This window comes from Cyanistes caeruleus, chromosome 1, assembly GCF_971803275.1.
Source record: "Cyanistes caeruleus chromosome 1, bCyaCae1.hap1.1, whole genome shotgun sequence".
NCBI lineage: Eukaryota > Metazoa > Chordata > Aves > Passeriformes > Paridae > Cyanistes > Cyanistes caeruleus.
The window spans coordinates 126963347-126984821 of record NC_141701.1 but is presented as its reverse complement, the minus strand read 5'-3'; the positions used below and the strand labels follow the sequence as shown (position 1 = coordinate 126984821).

The 21475-nt window shown below is 43.7% G+C and overlaps 2 long non-coding RNA genes across 2 annotated transcripts; both read right to left on the bottom strand.

Moving 5' to 3' along the window:
- Window positions 1–215: 215 nt before the first annotated feature.
- On the bottom strand, window positions 216–1225 carry LOC147655885 (uncharacterized). Its single transcript, XR_015280389.1, has 3 exons — window positions 939–1225; window positions 772–853; window positions 216–589 (listed from the first exon to the last, which is right to left on the bottom strand). It is a non-coding gene; the product is annotated as an uncharacterized LOC147655885 (long non-coding RNA).
- Window positions 1226–3140: 1915 nt separating this feature from the next.
- On the bottom strand, window positions 3141–5894 carry LOC147655884 (uncharacterized). Its single transcript, XR_015277761.1, has 3 exons — window positions 4272–5894; window positions 4106–4186; window positions 3141–3923 (listed from the first exon to the last, which is right to left on the bottom strand). It is a non-coding gene; the product is annotated as an uncharacterized LOC147655884 (long non-coding RNA).
- Window positions 5895–21475: the final 15581 nt, after the last annotated feature.

The following is a 21475-nucleotide window of genomic DNA, read 5'->3' as shown; positions in this document are numbered from 1 at the left end:
CCAGAGCCGTGTGGCTGCGGCCCGTGGGGAATCGGTGCAGGGGTGCCGCTGGCGCTGCCTGGCTGCTCCTGGGAGCCGATGACGAGGGGCCGCTGATGCAGCGCTGAGTCCCCGGTAGCGACATTCCCCCTTTGGGTGCCGCTTTGGGGCCAGCCAAAGGGCTGCCCTCGGGGCAAATTCCCCGATCTGCCCTCGGGCAGCGGCCCCGGGGTGCCGCAAAGCGGCCGGGGCCGGCTCAGCCTGCCAGCACAGCCCCTTCGGCTCCCTCAGGGCGCCGGGCAGGCCGCGGGCAGCCGCCATCTGCAGCCCGGCTCTTGCTGGCAGCGGGCGCTAATCCTGCGGCTCTGCTACCCCTGGAGTCCCTCGCTGGACTTTGTCCTCCTCCTCCTCTCGGGACAGCTCCGGCTCTTCCCCGCTGCTGCTGAAGCTCACAAAGAGACGCTCTCCATCCAAGGCTCTTCTTCTTGCTTTCCTCCTGCTGCTCCTTCAAGGCCTGGGGTGCTGGGAGTTGGGCTTTGCCTTCTTCTCTTCCTCCTCCTCCATGCCTTCAGTCCTCTGGTCCCTGGATGTGCTGTGCTTGTTCTCTTTCCTGCAAGGGTCCAGTGGAAAATTACAAACACTGTGCATTTTGATTTTGAAAGCTAAAAGGGTGAGTTGTGGATGCTAACTCAGAAACAGAGTGCCTGTAGAAATCACAGGCTGCGTAGTTTCTCAGCCGTGCCTGAGAAAGTGGCCGGGGAAGTTTTAAGGAGGATGTAAAACAATCCTTACCGACAGAAAACAGCCTTGCAGGTGTTGTTTCTCTGTCCCTTGTTTTTCTGTGCAGGAGAAAGTCAGGGGGTAGTGCGCCCCACTGAACAATGAGCGTAATGTAGTAGTTTGCTAAGCAATAAGAGTTTCCTTTCTCTACTTTCCACGTATCAGTCTATAAAACAGACCTGAAGTAATAAACTAGGGAGAGATTCTCCTGATCGGCTCCATGAGAGTCTGTGCCGCTCTTCTCGCCGTTCCTAATAGAGCAATGACCCCTGGACAGCGCCGCTCTCCTGGGACTGAGCCGGGCCCCGCGCGCCCTTTAGAGACCCTGCAGCTGGGGTGGGCCTCTGCCATGTCCCAATGGCTTTGGGCACCGCAAGCCCAAAGAGGGGAAAGGGGGAGAGGAAGGGGGAGGGGGGGAAGGGGGAAAGGGAAAAGGGGAAAGGGAAAAGGGGAAAGGGAAAGGGGGAATGGGGAAGGGGGGGAGGGAAAAAAAGGAGGGGAAAGGGGGAGGGGGGAGGGGGGAAGGGGGGAAGGGGGGAAGGGAAGGGGGAGAAGGAGGAGGGGGGGAAGGAGGGGAAGGAAGAGAGAAGAAACAAATAAAATAAAATGAAATGAAATGAAATGAAATGAAATGAAATGAAATGAAATGAAATGAAATGAAATAAAATAAAATAAAATAAAATAAAATAAAATAAAATAAAATAAAATATAATAAAATAAAATAAAATAAAAAAATAAAATAAAATAAAAAACAGAACAGAAAAGAACAGAAAAGAAAAGAAACAGAAAGGAAAGGAAAGGAAAAGAAAGGAAAGGAAAGGAAAGGAAAGGAAAGGAAAGGAAAGGAAAGGAAAGGAAAGGAAAGGAAAGGAAAGGAAAGGAAAGGAAAGGAAAGGAAAGGAAAGGAAAGGAAAGGAAAGGAAAGGAAAGGAAAGGAAAGGAAAGGAAAGGAAAGGAAAGGAAAGGAAAGGAAAGGAAAGGAAAGGAAAGGAAAGGAAAGGAAGGAAAGGAAAGGAAAGGAAAGGAAAGGAAAGGAAAGGAAAGGAAAGGAATGGAAAGGAAAGGAAAGGAAAGGAAAGGAAAGGAAAGGAAAGGAAAGGAAAGGAAAGGAAAGGAAAGGAAAGGAAAGGAAAGGAAAGGAAAGGAAAGGAAAGGAAAGGAAAGGAAAGGAAAGGAAAGATGAAATGTAATGAAATAAAATAGAATAAAATTAAAAAAAAACCAAAATAAAATAAAATAAAATAAAATAAAATAAAATAAAATAAAATAAAATAAAATAAAATAAAATAAAATAAAATAAAATGAAATAAAACAAAATAAAATAAAATAAAATAAAATAAAACAATACAGAACAATACAAAACAATACAAAACAATTCAAAACAATACAAAACAATACAAAACAATACAAAACAAAGAAAGTAAGAAGATGTTTGGAAGCGCGGAAGCGCAGAAGGAGGCGCAGAAGGAAAGAAGGAAGTGTAGCAGCAAGTGCAGGAGGAAGGAAGCGCGGAAGCGCGGAAGTGCAGAAGGAAGGAAACAAGGAAGGAAGGAAAGATGAAAGGAAGGAAAGATGGAAGGAAGGAAAGAAGGAAGGAAGGAAGGAAAGCAGGAAGGAAGGAAAGATGGAAGGAATGAAAGAAGGAAGGAAGGAAGGTAGGAAGGTAGGAAGGTAGGAAGGTAGGAAGGTAGGAAGGTAGGAAGGTAGGAAGGAAGGAAGAAGGAAGGAAGGAAGGAAGGAAGGAAGGAAGGAAGGAAGGAAGGAAGAAGGAAGGAAGGAAGGAAGGAAGGAAGGAAGGAAGGAAGGAAGGAAGGAAGGAAGGAAGGAAGGAAGGAAGGAAGGAAGGAAGGAAGGAAGGAAGGAAGGAAGGAAGGAAGGAAGGAAGGAAGGAAGGAAGGAAGGAAGGAAGGAAGGAAGGAAGGAAGGAAGGAAGGAAGGAAGGAAGGAAGGAAGGAAGGAAGGAAGGAAGGAAGGAAGGAAGGAAGGAAGGAAGGAAGGAAGGAAGGAAGGAAGGAAGGAAGGAAGGAAAGATGGAACAAAGGAAAGAAGGAAGGAAGGAAGGAAGCAAAGATGGAAGTAAGGAACGATGGAAGGAAAGTTGGAAGGAAGGAAAGATGGAAGGAAGGAAAGATGGAAGGAAGGAAAGTTGGAAGGAAGAAAAGATGGAAAGAAGCAAGCAAGCAAGCGCAGAAGAGGGGGAGGGGAAAGGGGGTGAAGGGGGGGAGGGGGGGAGGGGGGGGAAGGAAGGGGGAGGGGGGAGGGGGGAGGGGAAAGGGGGGGAAGGGGGAGGGGGGCGGGGAAAGGGGGGAGGGGAAAGGGGGGGAAGGGGGGAGGAGGGCAGGGAAAGGGGGGAGGGGAAAGGGGGGAGGGGAAAGGGGGGAGGGAGGGAGGGGTGGGGAAGGTGGGGCGGGGACGGGAAGGCGTGGAAGGGAGAAGGTCCTGGCTGCAAGACCTCCTGCGTGTGCCCACATCTCATGGCCAAAGTGCCAGTGGATCAGCATGGAATTGTTTGCGGAGGAGAGGAAATGGCGTTGGAGCCAGCAGGGAGGTGTTGCAGCCAGTGTCCCTGCAAAGGGTCCAGAGCCGTGTGGCTGCGGCCCGTGGGGAATCGGTGCAGGGGTGCCGCTGGCGCTGCCTGGCTGCTCCTGGGAGCCGATGACGAGGGGCCGCTGATGCAGCGCTGAGTCCCCGGTAGCGACATTCCCCCTTTGGGTGCCGCTTTGGGGCCAGCCAAAGGGCTGCCCTCGGGGCAAATTCCCCGATCTGCCCTCGGGCAGCGGCCCCGGGGGTGCCGCAAAGCGGCCGGGGCCGGCTCAGCCTGCCAGCACAGCCCCTTCGGCTCCCTCAGGGCGCCGGGCAGGCCGCGGGCAGCCGCCATCTGCAGCCCGGCTCTTGCTGGCAGCGGGCGCTAATCCTGCGGCTCTGCTACCCCTGGAGTCCCTCGCTGGACTTTGTCCTCCTCCTCTCGGGACAGCTCCGGCTCTTCCCCGCTGCGGCTGAAGCTCACAAAGAGACGCTCTCCATCCAAGGCTCTTCTTCTTGCTTTCCTCCTGCTGCTCCTTCAAGGCCTGGGGTGCTGGGAGTTGGGCTTTGCATTCTCCTCTTCCTCCTCCTCCATGCCTTCAGTCCTCTGATCCCTGGATGTGCTGTGCTTGTTCTCTTTCCTGCAAGGGTCCAGCAGAAAATTACAAACACTGTGCATTTTGATTTTGAAAGCTAAAAGGGTGAGTTGTGGATGCTAACTCAGAAACAGAGTGCCTGTAGAAATCACAGGCTGCGTAGTTTCTCAGCCGTGCCTGAGAAAGTGGCCGGGGAAGTTTTAAGGAGGATGTAAAACAATCCTTACCGACAGAAAACAGCCTTGCAGGTGTTGTTTCTCTGTCCCTTGTTTTCTGTGCAGGAGAAAGTCAGGGGGTAGTGAGCCCCACTGAACAATGAGCGTAATGTAGTAGTTTGCTAACCAATAAGAGTTTCCTTTCTCTACTTTCCACGTATCAGTCTATAAAACACACCTGAAGTAATAAACTAGGGAGAGATTCTCCTGATCGGCTCCACGAGAGTCTGTGCCGCTCTTCTCGCCGTTCCTAATAGAGCAATGACCCCTGGACAGCGCCGCTCTCCTGGGACTGAGCCGGGCCCCGCGCGCCCTTTAGAGACCCTGCAGCTGGGGTGGGCCTCTGCCATGTCACAATGGACTTTGGGCACCGCAGGCTCCCGCGTCACCGTGGGCCCTGACGCACCGTGCCTGTGTCACAAAGGCCACCCCGGCACCCCTTCTCTGGTGCCATGCCTCACGGGAGACAAAGAGTTCCATTTTCCCACCCCAAACTCCTTGTGAAGGGCGGCCCAGGTGTTCTGATTGGGTTTGGGTCCCTGGGGGGTTCTCCCTTGCTGTGTTTGTAACGGTCCCTCAAGGGTGGAGACCCTCAAGAGTTCTGTCCCTCAAAAACCCCTGCTCGGCCTCTGTTCGGGGCTCTCTGTTCTAGACCTGAGTTTGCTCCCATGCTGAATAAACGGTTTCATGACCCGAGAGCCCGTCTCGTTGGTGTCCCATGCTGGTCCCCAGAATCCCGCAGCTTCCCTGGATGAGATCCTGAAGTTGCGGACTGCAACACCCTCCAACAGCCCGAGGCACCGGGAGCGGCCTGGAGCAGCCCCGGCCTTGGGGGATTGCTGCCCCTGCTCCTGAGCCGCTCCTTCCAATGATCAGGAGCGGCTGGGGCCGAGTGAAGGTGCAAAGGAGACCCTATGGCAAAGCCACTCGTGGGGTTTTACTGAACTGTTCATGTCAGAGACAAGGGGAGGGAGAGACAGAAAGGAAGAAAATAAAGAGGAGGATGTTCAGTTACTAGTGGCTCTGGGCTGATTCATCCTTACCGGAAGTGGAAGTGTAACAAATGGAGGTGATTCGTGCGAACTAAATTGTAACTGTTTGGAAAGTTGTTATTAGAATCAATCAAAAGAATCAGTGTTACAAAGCAGCTGCACCCCTTTACAGATGTTACATGTCAAAATTGAGGTACAGGATGTAGTTTAGAAGATAAGTGATGTCTCAAGACTAAAACGGCCTTGAGAGGGACAAAATTAGAACGACCTTAGGCATTGGGCCTAAAACCCCCGTAAATATCAGACTAATCAGTAACCTTACATAATGCAATGCTTGCTACACACATGCAAACCTGCAAGGTTATCCAAAGGACAAGGAGGAAGAGGAGAAGCCTTCGCCAAAAGACCACCAAAGGAAGGCTGAAGACCCCCTAACAACAAGCGAGGCACGCGCCGTGAAGAAAAGTGACGTAAAGTAAGAAAAATTGGAAAGAGGAGGAAACTTACGAGAAAGAGTAATGGATATTTTCTTGCCTCACTTCCTCCACACCTCCTTCCTTTTTTCATTTTTTTTTTTTTTTTTAATTAGAGATCAGCCTTTCCATTTATATCCCCCAGCTTTCTATCTTTCAGGTCTTTGTGCATGTGAAAACTATTAGAAACATCTAAGATCTCACCTCTTATTTTTACAATACATTTCTCCCGTTTAAAATGCAGTTTTAATTTGCTCAAAAGAATAATACAAGGATGCATTTCTAAACTAAAAGTATTTGGGACTGTGAGAATTGTCCTTTCATGTAACATGGAGATAGGTGTTACTTCCATGAATTATGGACGTACAACTGGAGCCATTCAGCTTGCAGCCTTATTTTAGTTTCACAAGGAAATGATTATAAATCAAATAAGCATATATTCAGGATTTTTTTGCATTTATCGTGTTTGTTCATGTAGTAAACCAATATTCACCAAAGCGCACCTTGATTAAGTCTGGGTCAAAGTAAGGGTCAAAAGAGGGAAAGGTCTGTTGCAGAAATTCATCCCATGGAAACAAAAGGCTGTCATTCCACAGAAAAGCTGTTTTAGCGGAAAGAAACTTCCACCTGTGCCCCAAAAGAACCACATCATTTGATGGCTCTGAAGGATATCCCCCAAATCAGCCCAAGTTGTGCAATGCATTTTCCTCCTTCCCATTCCTGCTATGAGGGACGGAGGGAGGGAGGGAATGGAGGGAGGGAGGGGATGGATAGAGGGAATGGAGGGAGGGAATGGAGGGAGGGAATGGAGGGAGGGAATGGAGGGAGGGAGGGAGGGAATGGAGGGAGGGAGGGAGGGAATGGAGGGAGGGAGGGAGGGAATGGAGGGAGGGAGGGAGGGAGGGAGGGAGGGAGGGAGGGAGGGAGGGAGGGAGGGAGGGAGGGAGGGAGGGAGGGAGGGAGGGAGGGAGGGAGGGAGGGAGGGAGGGAGGAAGGAAGGAAGGAAGGAAGGAAGGAAGGAAGGAAGGAAGGAAGGAAGGAAGGAAGGAAGGAAGGAAGGAAGGAAGGAAGGAAGGAAGGAAGGAAGGAAGGAAGGAAGGAAGGAAGGAAGGAAGGAAGGAAGGAAGGAAGGAAGGAAGGAAGGAAGGAAGGAAGGAAGGAAGGAAGGAAGGAAGGAAGGAAGGAAGGAAGGAAGGAAGGAAGGAAGGAAGGAAGGAAGGAAGGAAGGAAGGAAGGAAGGAAGGAAGGAAGGAAGGAAGGAAGGAAGGAAGGAAGGAAGGAAGGAAGGAAGGAAGGAAGGAAGGAAGGAAGGAAGGAAGGAAGGAAGGAAGGAAGGAAGGAAGGAAGGAAGGAAGGAAGGAAGGAAGGAAGGAAGGAAGGAAGGAAGGAAGGAAGGAAGGAAGGAAGGAAGGAAGGAAGGAAGGAAGGAAGGAAGGAAGGAAGGAAGGAAGGAAGGAAGGAAGGAAGGAAGGAAGGAAGGAAGGAAGGAAGGTTAAACGCTTGCTGTAGTTGTGCTGTGCTTGTGTTTTTGAGACCCCCTGTGAAGCTGTGGCCACTGAGCAAATACTTGGTGTGGTTTATGGGAGAAATGGCTGCAGCAATAAGCAGAGCTTTTCTGATGAGGAGGGCCAGACTGTTGGCAATGTAGTGTAACCCAAAGAAATCTTGCCCCTCTAACTGCCTTATGTGTTTGATAGCAAAAAATCAGGTTTGCACTCTAGATATATTTTTGTGAAGGGGTAAAGAGGAGCTAGTATATTTTATTCTGATTTGTATAGTTTATCCTTTTTTCCACTGGATTTTTGAGTGGCTTCTTTAGCTTTGGATAGTGTAGTCCTTCAGTAAGTGGCTAAAGCAATGTTTTGAATGCATAAAAAAATGAAAACCACTTGTGGAAACTCTTTTTTGTACTTTTTCTTTACATTTGAAAGGAATTCAAGTGTCTTTTTCTGTATACGAATTGTCAGGAAGCACAACAGCCATGTTAAGAGCTTGAACAGCCTCTTCTGCACACTTCTTCCATAAATCATGCATTTTTTTCTGATTTCCCTGGTAAACCTGAGCAATGTGCTGTGCTTTTTACAGGTGACTTTCATGCCTCCCATGGCAAGATATATCTCCCAAGCTATTTCCAAACCTCCCTAGGATGTTTGTCATAGGTTAGGAAGTCTGTGGGGCCACAGAGAACTATGGTGAGAAAGCGTGTGTTATATCACAAGCGGTTTCTACACATTCCCAGAAAAAGGAAATTATTTTGATCAGCATGGTCTGCCTTGCTTTGTGTTGCTAGGGCATAAAAGCTGTCAAATGTTCTTCAGCTTAAAGAGGACAACAACACTGACAACTGCAAGGATTTCAAATAGGCACTGATTTCTCAGTTATATAGAGAAGAGCCAGTATTATTAATTTCCTGGTCAAAAAGAGTGGGAACTGAGATATCCATTGGCTAGTGAAAACCATTGGGGTACTGGCACAAAGCTGTTGACCAACTCAGTCTCTGTTCTGTGGAGTAACATTCGTACATGTGGCAGAAGCAGCCACAGCTGAGTTGTCCACTGTCCTAACACACGGTCAGTGCAGTTCCTGCAGCAGCAGGAATTGGGAACGGCTGGATTTGACCTCATTTCAGCAAAGCAGTAGAGCTAGAAGAATGACCAGCTTGCCTTTCAGTGGTCAGCAGTGAGGGTCTTCTTACCTACAAAGGGAGAAGCAGATGGAAATGTGCCAGGAGGGGAAGAAAAGGAATGGTTCTGGTAATCTCTGCAAAGATTCTGCATCTGGGACAGGACAGCCCTGTTTGTGTATATAAACTAGTGAACAAGAGGTTGGAGCTGAAGAAAGGGACCTGGGGGTCCTGGCAGATACAAAGTTGAACATGAACCAGCAGTGCTCTGGCAGCCAGGAGGGCCAACCCTGTCCTGAGGGGGCATCAGCACAGCATCACCAGCCAGGCAAGGAGGGGATTGTCCCCTCTGCTCTGAGCTGGGGCAGCCTCACCTCGAGTGCTGGGGGCAGTTTTGGGTGCCACAATATAAAAAAAGATATAAAACTACTAAAGGGTGTCCAAAGGAGGGCTACAAAGATGGTGAAGGGCCTTGAGGGGAAGCTGTATGAGAAGTGGCAGAGGTCACTTGGTCTGTTCAGCCTGGAGGAGAGGAAACTGGGGGGAGACCTCATTGCAGTTACAGCTCCCCTGTAAGGGGAAGAGGAGGGGCACGCACTGATCTCTTCTCTGTGGTGACCAGTGGCAAGACTCCAAGAAATGGCATAAGACTGATCAAGGGCAGTAATGGGGATGTTTGTGTTTAGGAAAAGGTTCTTCATGCAGATGATGGTGGGGCACTGGATCAGGCTTCCCAGAGAAGTGGCCACAGCACCAAGCCTGACAGAGTTCACAAAGCATTTAGACAACACTCTCAGGCATGTGGTGTGACTCTTGGGAATGTCCTGTGCAGCACCAGGAGTTGGGCTCCATGATCCTTGATGGGTCCTTTCCTGATCAGCATTTTCCATGATTCTCTGAAGGGAAAGAATGGAGATGTGTCCTTGAAGAAGAGACATTACCATGTTTAAAATGGTGGTCAGTCCAAAACAGTTTTCTCAGGACTGTCAATAGCTGGAAGCTAAAGATGTGGAATATTATGTGCTATCCATAATTCAATTTCAGTATTATATACTGGAAATTAGTGATAATACCATAGCCATGGAAAGGTCTCCAGCAACTGGTAGTGTAAAAAAACCCAACAAAACTTGACTGTATTTTATTTTATTTCATAAATGTCAAGGTCTATTGTACAATTCTCTAATACTTGTTTTGCGTCCATGTTCAAATACTCAGGGGGAAGACTTGAAATCCAGCAGCTGAGACTGAGAGAAAGGGATCAGATAGCATGAGAAAGCTAAAATTATTTCAATGGAATTTTGCAGAAGAAACCAAGCTGGTGTCTCTTACAGATTGGTCAAGTGATGCCTGGACCCAGTGTGAATCAAATCTACTGACGATTTCTTTGATATATAGTGCCATCTCCTTTCCTGCTTTCCTACTATCTGAGCTTTTTTATCCCCTCCTCTGTCTGGCACTTTGTTTGCTTTCCCTTTAGAGAGACGAAAATGGTCTGAGCACTCATTCCTATATCCCTAAGGCAGCATTGGAATGAAGACAAGGGACATCATTGTTGAAAAACAGTAAAATAACGTGGTGTAATGAGAAATACACTCAGTGAATGCCAGTTAATGCTCACAGCCCTCTCAAAGTAGTTATAGCAAAGAGAATCTTGAATTTGTTGCAACCAATCATCCTGAAATCATTATGGTACTTAACAAATGAAGAGTTTATAGTCATGCATATTTTGTTATATGCTCAATGAAGAATGAAAGAAGGAGGACTGAAAAGGCAAAAGAAATTTCTGTTTAAGATCAATAAAAAATTAATAAAGTTAAAATAGGACTATAGATTACCTAAGATGTAATTTCAAATGAGTGTTATCTATTTGAGATAACTAGGACTCTCTTCTAAAACAGATCCTTGGAAACATATTGACCAAGTATTATCTTATTTAGGAGTTTTAAAGGTCACTTGTTGTTACTTACTTTTTCTCAGACAATCACACACCTACTCAGGAAAGCCAAACAGATGCCATTATCGGAAGGTGTAACAAGAAGACGCTGTGATGTGGTACCTGGGCCCAAAGGGAGAAGACTCAGCAGAGACACAGCCAGTGTTTTCAGGACAGAACATCTTAGCTCTGTGCAAAGATAACCAAGAGTGTTTCAGATAATTTCTGGATTGGAAGCACCATGGTAAGCTAAGAGATATCTCACCACCCTTTCAGTACAGCAGAGAAGTAGCTGGATGACACAATTAATACATTTTCTATAAGGTGAAAACACTAGTGACATTTCTGTGGTTTTGTCCTATTATTATTCAGAGCCACACTACCCAGCAGCTGCAGCTTCCAGAGAGTCCAGCTGAGGCTCAGCGTTATGAACTGATCTCACTGTGCCTTCAGGCATTGTTTTAGCACACATCTCTTGTTCCTGTAGCTTGGCTAAGACAGAAGACTGTCACTGAAGTCTGACTCTCCTGTTTTATGTAAGCAGGCAAACTTAGACTCAGGAATAGCTACAAGACTAAGTGACAGGACCAGCAGGACCTGTGCATGTTGAAACACTCGCTGTTCTAGCAGCCCCTCCTGTGAAATGAAAAAGGAGAGGGGATTGTTTCATTCAGACTTTGCAGGTCTGTTGTATGAGTAGGGGGAGGCAAGAGCGCAATCTGCAGATTTCCCTAGACATTCTGGGTATTCTCTCCCCCAATCAGCATTTTGCTGTCTGGCAGTTCCTCTCCTGTGTTCATTCCTCACTCATCTACTCACACTGCTGCTTGGTTTGGCTTACCTAGCAGTGCTTCATGTTTTTACCAGTGGGCTATTTAAGAGGCAATACTGCCATTTGCACAGCTCTGCTTATTCTGAAGATATTTACAATCTTTTTCTTTTACTAGACACTGCTCTTTTCTATTATTTCTTACTTTCTTACACTCCTGCTGCTTACTACTCTTTCTCTTCTCTTTGTTTAGAATTGAAGTGAAATTTGGGTAGACACTTGAGTAGAAACCCCTATAAAAAGATTTTGGATTACATCTACACCCATGAAATTACCTGCAAGTTCTATGAGTCTTTCTTCAATAGCCTTCAGCACCTTTTTTCTGTGGTTTTGCAGGATGACTGACCCCAAACCAGCTTCTCACTACCTGCATCTCTAGGGACATACTGCACTCTCAGCCACATCTTTTGTTAAGCCACAAATACCTCCTCACAGGCTGGCCTATTAGTAGTAGTGGGAACATTGTACAAACATTTGCCATTTGTTTTCTGGCAGTTCTGGATTTCCTGCAGTACTTTCTTGATGGCTGCTTTTGTATTTTGAACAGCTGTAACACTTTTATAAGGACATACAGTCACAAACACTTTCCTACCACTTACTAGTTCTTTAAGCAGTTTAGCTGAAATTCCATGCATTCTCTAATCTTTTCATTTACTCTTTTTTCCTGTTTCTCCTTGAGTAGTGTCGCTTTCATGCAGTCACTAGCAGCTCATCTAGCATCAGCAGATACACAGTTAGAAATTATTTCCATTTTCAAGGACCTGTTTCTATGAATTATAGGAATCCTTTCATCACACAACATTCTCTTTCATCTTTGTCAGTCACTGATTCCAGTCCAGTGACCTTTTCACTTCCTTTTACAATGAGCCTGTTTACAAACATAAACCATTTCTTGCTTTCATCTCACTTGCCTTGTCCATTTCCGTTCTCTTCTCTTGCAAGGACAGTGTCACATCACATCTCTTTATTTAGATCTGGGCTTATGTCTCTTTTTTCTTTCCCTTTCACCCCTTCACAGAAGTACCTACAGAAGGATCATAGAATCATAGAATGGTTTGGGTTACAAGGAGCCTTAAAGTTCATCTAGTTCCTTCTCCCCTGCCATGAGCAAGATGCTTTCCTCTAGACCGTGTTGCTCAGAGCTCTATCCAGCCTGGCCTTGAGCAATTCCATGGTTGGATGGATGGATCCACAGCTTCTCTGGGCAACCTGTTCCAGTGCCTCACCATCCTCACAGTAAAGAGTTTCTTCCATGTATCTAACCTAAACATGCTCTCTTTCAGTTTGCAGCCATGACCCCCTGTGCTGTCACTATGTGTCCTTGTTAAAAGTCCCTCTCTGTCTCTCCTGGAGCCCCCTCTAGGTTCTAGAAGGCACTCTAGTGTCTTCCCAGATCTTTCTCTTCTGCAGGCTGAACAACACCAGCTTCCTCACCCTAGAGAATCCTGTAATCATCTTTGTAGTCCTTCCCTGGACTCAGAAATCCACATCCTTCTTATGTTAGGGACCCCAGAGCTGGATGCAGCAGTGCAGAGGGGTCTGAGCAGAGCAGAGCAGAGGGACAGAATCCCCTCCCTTTCCCTGCTGGCCATGCGGCTGTAGATGGAGCCCAGGACACGTTTGGCTTTCTGGGCTGTGAGTGCACATTGCTGGGTCATGTCCAGCGTCTCATCTGCCAGCATCCCAAAGTCCTTCTCAGCAGGGCTGCTCCCACTCCATTCTCTGCTCAGTTTTTATTCATGCTTGGGATTGCTCCAACCCAATTGCAAGACCTTGCACCTGACCTTGTTGAACTTCATGAGGTTTTCACAGACCCACCTAGACCCACCTCCCAAGCCTGTCATTTCTTCCCTCCAGCATGTCAACCACCCCACACAGCTTTGTGTTGTTGGCAGATTTACTAACTGGGAAATTCAGAATTTTGACATTCCTCCCTGTGGAAGAAAGCACAAAGTTAGGACAAGCGACCCTCAGCCAACACCATGCTACTGTTACAGATTAAAATTATGTTATTTGATCCTGTGAGATTCTTTCAAATCACTTTGCAGTGGTCTCTGAAACATCCAGTTCAATTTCATTTAAGTGTTAAATACAGCTGTGACTTCTTTTCCTTTGTTGTAAGCTGTATGTCACACATTCTTGTGTGGCAAAAAGGAGATTTCTGATTGAAGAGCAGCTCAGCAGGTTCCTGTAATTAATACAGGAGAAAACTCAAATCTTAGTTCAGAAATGCTCGAATACCTTCAAACACAGAGATGTTCTGACAGCTGAACATCCAGTGGGAATTCTGGATAAGAAATAGATACAAATGAAGTCATTTTTCTTCAGGCCTTTGCTAATGAGTACAATGGATGAGTGAATCAGGCGGCGTATAACTCAGCCAAATGGTACACAGGTCACAGGTCACACAGCTTGCTCATTGGCAGCAGTAAAATAATAGAATCACAGAACGTCCTGAGTTAGAAAGGACCCACAAGGATCACTGAGTCCAATTCTTAGCCCTGCACAGGACCATCCCAAGAGTCACACCATGTGCTTGAGAGCATTGTCCCAGCACTTCTTGAACTCTGAAAGTGTTATGACCACTTCCCTGGGGAACCCCTTCCTGTACCCAGCCTCTTGCTGGATGGAAACCTTTTTCTGATATACAGCCTAAACCCACCCTGACTCAGCCTCATGCAGTTTCCTTGAGTCCTGTCATGATTTATGAGAGTGAAGAAATCAGTACCTGTCCCTCCTCTTCCTCAGGTAGGGATGTAAAGATTGTCAGGAGGGCTACATAGGGAATATAAATCTATTAATCTTTTGATCTATTCCTCTTCTAGAAGAAGCCAAATGCTAGATAAATATGAGCTGCTCCTCCACCACACTGATTTTTGCCATATTCAGATTGCTTGTCATGACATGTGTTTATTTTCATGTCTATTAGGGTATCTCAGTCTAAGAGAGAGATGAAGTACACAAGACAGAAATTCCAAAGCTAGGGACTTCCAGGTGCGGGTTTGTGGCACAATCCAAGGTGGGATCTAGAGTAGATATAAAATTAAGCTATTCATCCACTTAAATTTTTTTGTGTTAAACACTGAATGGGGAATTGTTTTGCCTGTAATTAGGATGGCAAAGGTGACCCTGAAGTCTTTGTGCGTTATATTATTCATTTATTTTTGACTGGGTGGCTGAGGTGGACTTCTCAGCAGAAAAGGTAACTAGGGAATTTATGAAGAAACTGTTTGTTTGCATAAAGCAACATGTGAGTAATTTCCCTGCTGAAAGCACCTTGGCTGTGCTTGAAAATAGCTGCTTGTCCCTGACACTCAATGCTCCTGGCTAGTTTCTATCTATATGTGGTGATATGACATAGATGCTTGTGTCTGAGCAAGAACTTTACATTATTCCTTGATGTCTGCTTAACATTTGTATTGGAGAAAAAGAAAAGGCTTTGTAATGTGATCTTTGAAGTAATTTCTAATTCATATCAGGCTTTTTTTTTTGTTTGTTTTGTTTTGTTTTTTTTTGTTGACAGATTTTGACCATTAAGAAATTTGGACTTTAGGGTTAGGATTTTAGTGTCCAGATGAAGTGTCTGGAAGCATTCAGGCAAGGGGTTGCCTACATACCATAGTTTAAAATCCACAGTTAATGATTCCAGCAAGTTAGAAGACACAGGAAGTGGGTTTCTTTCTCTCTAGCTTTAGTTGTCTGAAAACCAGGGTCTAATCTATTTTGTCCCCCCTTCTTCAGTTCATAAAGAAATATGGCCTCTTGAAAACAAAATATACTCTGACTAAAGCAGGTGCCTAATTGGTGTCAAAAAGATGAATCAAATGTAAAAGTACTCTAAAGCTTCATGTTTGAGTTATGCAAGATGAATTGCCCTCTGGAGTTTCCTGCCTCTGTCTTCTAAAACTTTGCTATCTAAGTGTGCTGATTCAACACTTAACATGTTGAATCCCGGTCAGAAATGATAACTGTGAAAATACTGCCAAACTAAATCTGTTTGGTATGTTTGTCCCTCTGTACTGCTAACAGTGTTTAAAAGTGAGGGATCAACTGAACAGTCCTTCTGGGAGTAAATGCTCCTGGTTTCTGCTCAGAAGGATGTAAAGAACATGAAACGTTTTGCTTTTTGTCACAAGCTCAGCACACTGGAAATTTCACCCATAGCAACATCTGTTGGCATAAAGGTACACCAGGTTAACTGTTTTCAACAAGTAAAACCACTGTTTAACCTTAAGGCTGGAGCTAGGTATAGCATTATGTTGGATAAACTACAGGTTTTTTTTCCATTGAGATTAGCATATGTTTAAGCCCTTAAATTTTCCAACTTGTAATTCCCTTGCATAGCCAAACTTTTCTACTTCAGTTATTGTTGTGAGAATTAATTGTTTAATATTTTTTAATCTCTTTTCCTGGTAAGTGTTAAAACAAATGAACACATCACATAGTCAGAATGAAGCACCGAGCATTATATGGATGTCTATTTCAGGTCTGTTAAAGTATTGTCTTATAACTGATACAAATATACTAAAAACTGTCTGTTGTGTCTCCAGCTACATTCTGAAGGCTATGTTTCTTAGCAAATTATTTCTGCAGAGGATTTTGTGTTTTCCATAAATAGGTAAATAAATTTTAAAAACATGAAAACCCCCAGATGATGGTGTATTTAATTCAAAATACAGATAGGTTTTTGTTCATAGCACATTTCTCCAGTCAGCTGGGTTCTAGAATGCCCAGCCTCCTTTGGTGAGAAGAGACCAGAAGCAATCTGAGATGTGAAAGATTCCCACTTGGGCTTACAGAATGGTCTGTGCAGTGTCATGAAGAGATGAAGACATTCACCACAGACACTATGTCAGCTGTGTAGAGAAAACAGTGTGAAATCAATTTTGATTTGGAATCTTATGTTTTACAGTATCTCAGGAAAAGAAAATACAATTTATCTGCACATGGATTTTTTGTAGTGAAGACTTCTGTAGTGAAGACACATAATTTCATTTGCCAGTCATCTAATTGTTGCTTTTTTCCCAGCCTGGAAATGAAACTCGAGATAATTTCAGTAAGGAGGTAATAGAAAAGAGGATCTTTGTTTGAAAGCCTTCAGGAGCAGTTATGGAAAGATGCCCACAAAAGCACACCCCCCCAGGGTTGAGTACATTTTTTATAAGTTTTAGGAAATTAGCATAATTAATAAAAAGCATTTATTAGGAGGACAAGTGGTGATGCAATTCCACCCTAGGTCAAGCTCCTCCTCTGGATCCCCCTGTTCAGTACTAGCTGAACTTTGTCCATGAGAATGTATCTCAAAGAGTTGTTCTTGGCCTTGGTTCCCAGGAAGAACCAAGACAGGATAGGGGCCTTATACCCCCTGGGGCTTGGAGCACTGGATTTTGTTTTGTCTTTCTGCTTAGGGAAACACCATGGAAAAGCACGGGGAAATCTAGCTACTAATACAATAGTATTGTAATACTATTGTATTACTATTGTATACAATTAGCACAGAGTTACAAATGTATGTGTGAGATATACGTATAAATATATATATATACACACATATAATATAGGTACACATATAGAAGAGAAAAGGCAGAACCCAAATGGCATCATTACATACTTATACATGACTATACCTGCCAGACACAGGTGGTCACATGTCTGCAGGTATACAAGCTATAACTCTGGAGACATTTAAATGTGTGCCTGATGTAAATAGTGCTAATAGTACCATTGATGCATTTTACTGCCTAAGTGGGCAGAATTAAAGTAGGTGCCTAAAGCCCACAGATTACACAGGATCTTAAAAACTTACCTCTTCACACAGAGAAGAATTATGAAGAATTCAGACTGAATTATTATTATTAGAAGAATTATTAGAATTATTATTATTATTAGAAGAATTCACACTGGAGAATTATGTCCTGAGTGAGTCTGCAAAAACACCCCAGAAGTGCCCACCAGTATTATCTGCAGGGTCAAAAAAACCACCACAGGGACAGTGAGCTACTCTTATCTAGAAATCATTAGAACCAAAGTACTACTATCAAACTATCTCCTCAGATAAATTATCACTTAATTTAAAATAAATAATACAACTTTTCCAGCTCTCCATATAAAGGACTGATACAATTTTAATTCTGTGGATCTGAGTTGTTTTTCAGCTGCATGTGTTACTAAAGACTAAATACTGCACACATATTAATAACACAAATTTTAAATGTAATAGTAAAAGGATTACTTTGGGTTCTTTTTTTTTCTGTTTTGGAAAACTGTTTAATTTTCATAGTACTCTCCTTCACTCACATATTTCTTTTTTCTTTGCAAGAGTGGCTTTTGGGGTGAAGCTTGAATCCTGCTGTAGTGGATCTTCTCTTATACACTTTGCATTAGCAATTTCCTGCTTCACTGCTCCTCCACTATGAGACAAGCTTTAAGATTTAGTGATCTTACAGCAGAGCTGAATAACAGCACTTCTATTTCCTTTTACAAAAATTGGCATCTCTCTTGCCCTAGTCACTCAGATGCACCTAAACAAAAATTGCAAGAGAGAAAGGAAAAAGTAGCATCAGACTTTTTAACAGTGGCTCTCAGGCCTCTGTATTTTTTGGAATATAAGAACAAACAAGATGATGCATTTGAAGGGGTTATTTTCCTTCTTCACATAATTTAATTCCTTTGCTATTGGTTTTACTAGCAGAAAAGTGGTTTGTAGAGGCTTTCCTTATGTGGAAGCTGTAACACAGTGGTGACCTTATCTTTCTCTGCAGCTTTTCTACTTCTGTTAAAGCCATTTGCTGACAGAGGAGTAGACCTGTGCACAGTCAATGATGGGGATGTAATAACCATTTGTGAGCAATGTACTTCTTGTACTTGAGTTTTTTTGTTGGTTTTTTTGTTTTGTTTTGTTTAAATTAAGTATTTAAGATCTGTTTTTCTTCATGATTCCCACAGACCATTAAGCTGAACTTTTCATACATCTTTTTCCTGAGTGGAAAAAATTTATTTAGAGCACACGTTTAAAGGGCCTATATTTTAATTTACTGACACTGAACTTCACTTTATGTTTTCTTGCCACTCTACATGCAAGCCACTAGTAAATGAGGACCCTTTGCAACTTTTCACTGCCATCTTAATTTTTTTCCAGTCCTGAATAATTTTGTATCATCATGATGTGTCAATCTTGGCACATCAATATAATGTTCCTTCCAGACCATTTGAAAATCTGTTTTATTTTTTCAGACCAAAAATACCTACATGGATCCCTATGAGCCCCTGGCTCAATCTTCCCATTGTGGAAAATTTTAATTCATAACAAGATCTCCACCTTCCTCCAGGCAAGCAAAGTGTTTTCAAGCCCTTATGGAGAGAATTTAACCAAACCTTTTACAAAATTCTCATATTCCTACTACACTGCAGTATCCTTGTTTACATATTAATTGGCACTTCAAAGAAATGTAGTAGGTTTATGAAGCATGACTTTTCACTATGAAAGTCATACTGAACTTTCTCCTGCAAATCATGTTTATCTCTGAGTCTATATATTCTGTTCTTTAATGTCATTTCTACAAATTTACCCAAGATGGAAAACAGATTTACTAGGTTCATGTCAACAACTGTTTAAAAAAATTGGCACCAAACTTAACATCTCTGGTGTGTGTTTTAAGATATGAAATTGTTGGCTCTACAGCAATTTCATACATTAATTCCTTTAGGTGTCCCAAGTGAACGTTTTTTTAGTTCTGAAACCTGATTTGCTATAACATATTTTTTAGGTTTTTTTCTGTACTTTTTTCTTCTAACACTTCAGTTTGAGACAGATCATCATATTCATATCCTGTATAAAGTGCTCTCTTGCCTGAGCCTCCCTCAGATCCTCCACCATGAACAGTAGTGGAAAAATTCATTAAACATTTTCAGCCTTATCTTCCGTGAGCATTCCTTTTACATCTTGATCATATATCTGTCTGACTAACTAGCTGGCAGCTTTCCTACTTCTGATGTGTTTAAAAGGAGGGTTTTTTTTAATGAAACATTTTTATGCCTTCAGTAAATTGCTCCTAAAAATATTTTGGGCTTCCTTGTGGTTTTCTGTAAACTTTCCAGTTTTTATGATCTCTTTTCCTCACTTGGATGAAACTATTTTTTTTCTTTTTTACTTTTGAAATCTTTCTTCACCCTGTTGTTAACTCTGACTTGTGATTTTGTTCCTTTTAAAGTTTTGTGATAGTAGTTACTGGCTTACTTAGAACCAACATCTAACAGAACATCTTAAAACAATTTCCACAGCACGCCAAATTTTTTGTCCTTTTGCCTCTTTCCTAGCTTTCTCTTTTTTAGGTAGTTGTTTCTTTTTTGAAGTCAAATACCTTTCACATTAATTCTTTCAACTCTTTTGCTCCTATTTACATAGTCACTGTGCCTGTAATATAAGGTTATGTCTCCTTTGCAGCCAGTTTGAGGTAGGCCACTGCTTGGGCCTGAATCAATAATAGCTTTTTGTGGTGGGGGTTCTCCAAGCTGTTCTATCATGCAATCATAAGTGGGCAATGGCTCCAGTCCTCAGCCTTGAGGACACAGCAGGTAACTCTGACACCCTTCTGCACAACAGCAGTTCCTGGGACTCTTGAACCTCTAGGAAGGTTTCTTCAGACTGTTAATAGCTCACTGATCTGCTTTGTCACACATGTTATATGATCCCATCCTGCCGCTGTGATGAAAGGGTCCTGCTTGGTTTATCCACCAGTATCTTGCAGCAGGAGGGAATGTCTGAAGTAAATGAAGATTCAGAAGCAGAAGTCTTTCCCTGGGGTATTTAGTCCAAGAAGGAGGAAGTTGTTATCTGGTGCCAAACATTTATTCCTTGTGACTCCTTGCTAAGAAGGAATCCTTGTTTTTCATTTCCCTGACTATGGCTGTGAACAAAGAACAGGCTCTCTCTGTTAGTCCTCCAGATCATGGTGCTTTCAGGCTGTGTTTGTCAAGAGAGTCTCAAAGCTTTGAATGCTCCAGCGTCCAGCCCATCTCAGGGTACTTTCTCAGGAAACCAGACACTGTTTGTTCTCAGCTGTCACTTCTGGAGCTGGGTCTTGTGTCATGAACAGAGGTATCTACTGCCTGTAAAAGGACTGGGAAATTACAGGTGCTCTGGGTGTTTGAATCACCTTGGATTATCATCATGGAGGTGAGGCAGCTCTGTTTCCAGGGGCTGTCATACATGTAGTCCATTCTTAATGAGAATTTATGAGTCTTCTGAGGGACAGAGCGGAGAGAGCCTCCCTTCAAACAGCATGGAAGTCAGATACCACGCACAGGGATAAGCTCTGGAGCCTTGACTGAGCTGTGGACTTGGTGAAGAGGTATGTCGTTTGTTTGGATAGAAAGAGAGAAGGGTATAACACTACAGAGTTGGAAAAAGTATGTACTTATTTTACACGTATTGGCTTTCCTTTGCTTTTATATTTTATTTTTTTTTAAATTTGAAGGCTCTCTCTAACTATTTCAATTAATCAATGAGTTGGTTCTAGTTTGTTTTTTCTTTATTTCTTACACAGATTTCAGCTATTCCAAAGAGTTCCAAAATTTAACCTTTCTGCCTTTACTGCTTTCTTAACCTTGTTTTCAAATGTATCTTTTCCCTGTTTCTATGGCAGTTTCAGAGTACACTTCCTGGCCAAAAAGATTACGTTTTCTCTCTTTGATATTGATACTGTCATGGTCCAGGGCTGCCACATCCTCTTTGATGTTGCATAAGAAAATATCTAGAAGCTTTCAGTAGTCCAACGCCATTACATGTGGCCTACAAAACACTGGCCAAGTTTCCATGGCTTTGGAAACTGGATTATCTGTGTACTTGACAATTGAATATTTCTGTAGTGTATGTCTTATACAATGAAAGCTAAATTCCCTGTCAGCTGAGCGTTATCCTTGGTGAAGAAGAATAAATGGACATCCTAGGGTTAAGGGAATCCATGTACAGGAGCAATTTGCTCCTTTCCAATGAGCAGTGCCCTGATGTAGGACTGTTTATTAGCACAGGTGCTGTAGCCTGCAGCTGGGCCTGTGCTGCCTCCACTTGCATTGGTGGGGGTCTTCTGTCTCCCCAAGTTTTTCCATTTGTTACGTTTGCCAGGGCCAGGAGCTCGGTTGCTGTGAGCACACCCCATCTGCTCGGAGCACACATAACCGTACAGATGATACCTGTGCATTAAGTGAATCAAGTAGCTTCTGCTCTCCTTCTGGTCTCATTAGATTGCTCCAAGCTTCTTCAAAGGAGATACTTAATTAAGAGTAATTAATCTACTGTTGTGGTGTCCAGCACTCAAATGGAAACCAAACAGCAACCTATTTATCACTCTTTCAGACCAGCTTTATACTGAATCCAGTTAACATTGTTAAAACTGTGGATTTAATTCAAACTAGGAATATGAATTACCATGCTCAAGGATTTACTAAATTTTAATCAGTGGTTCTTAAATTGAAAAAATTCTCAAACTGTATGTCTGCTTTGTCCAAGTACACTGTACCATGCTGGCAAAGTT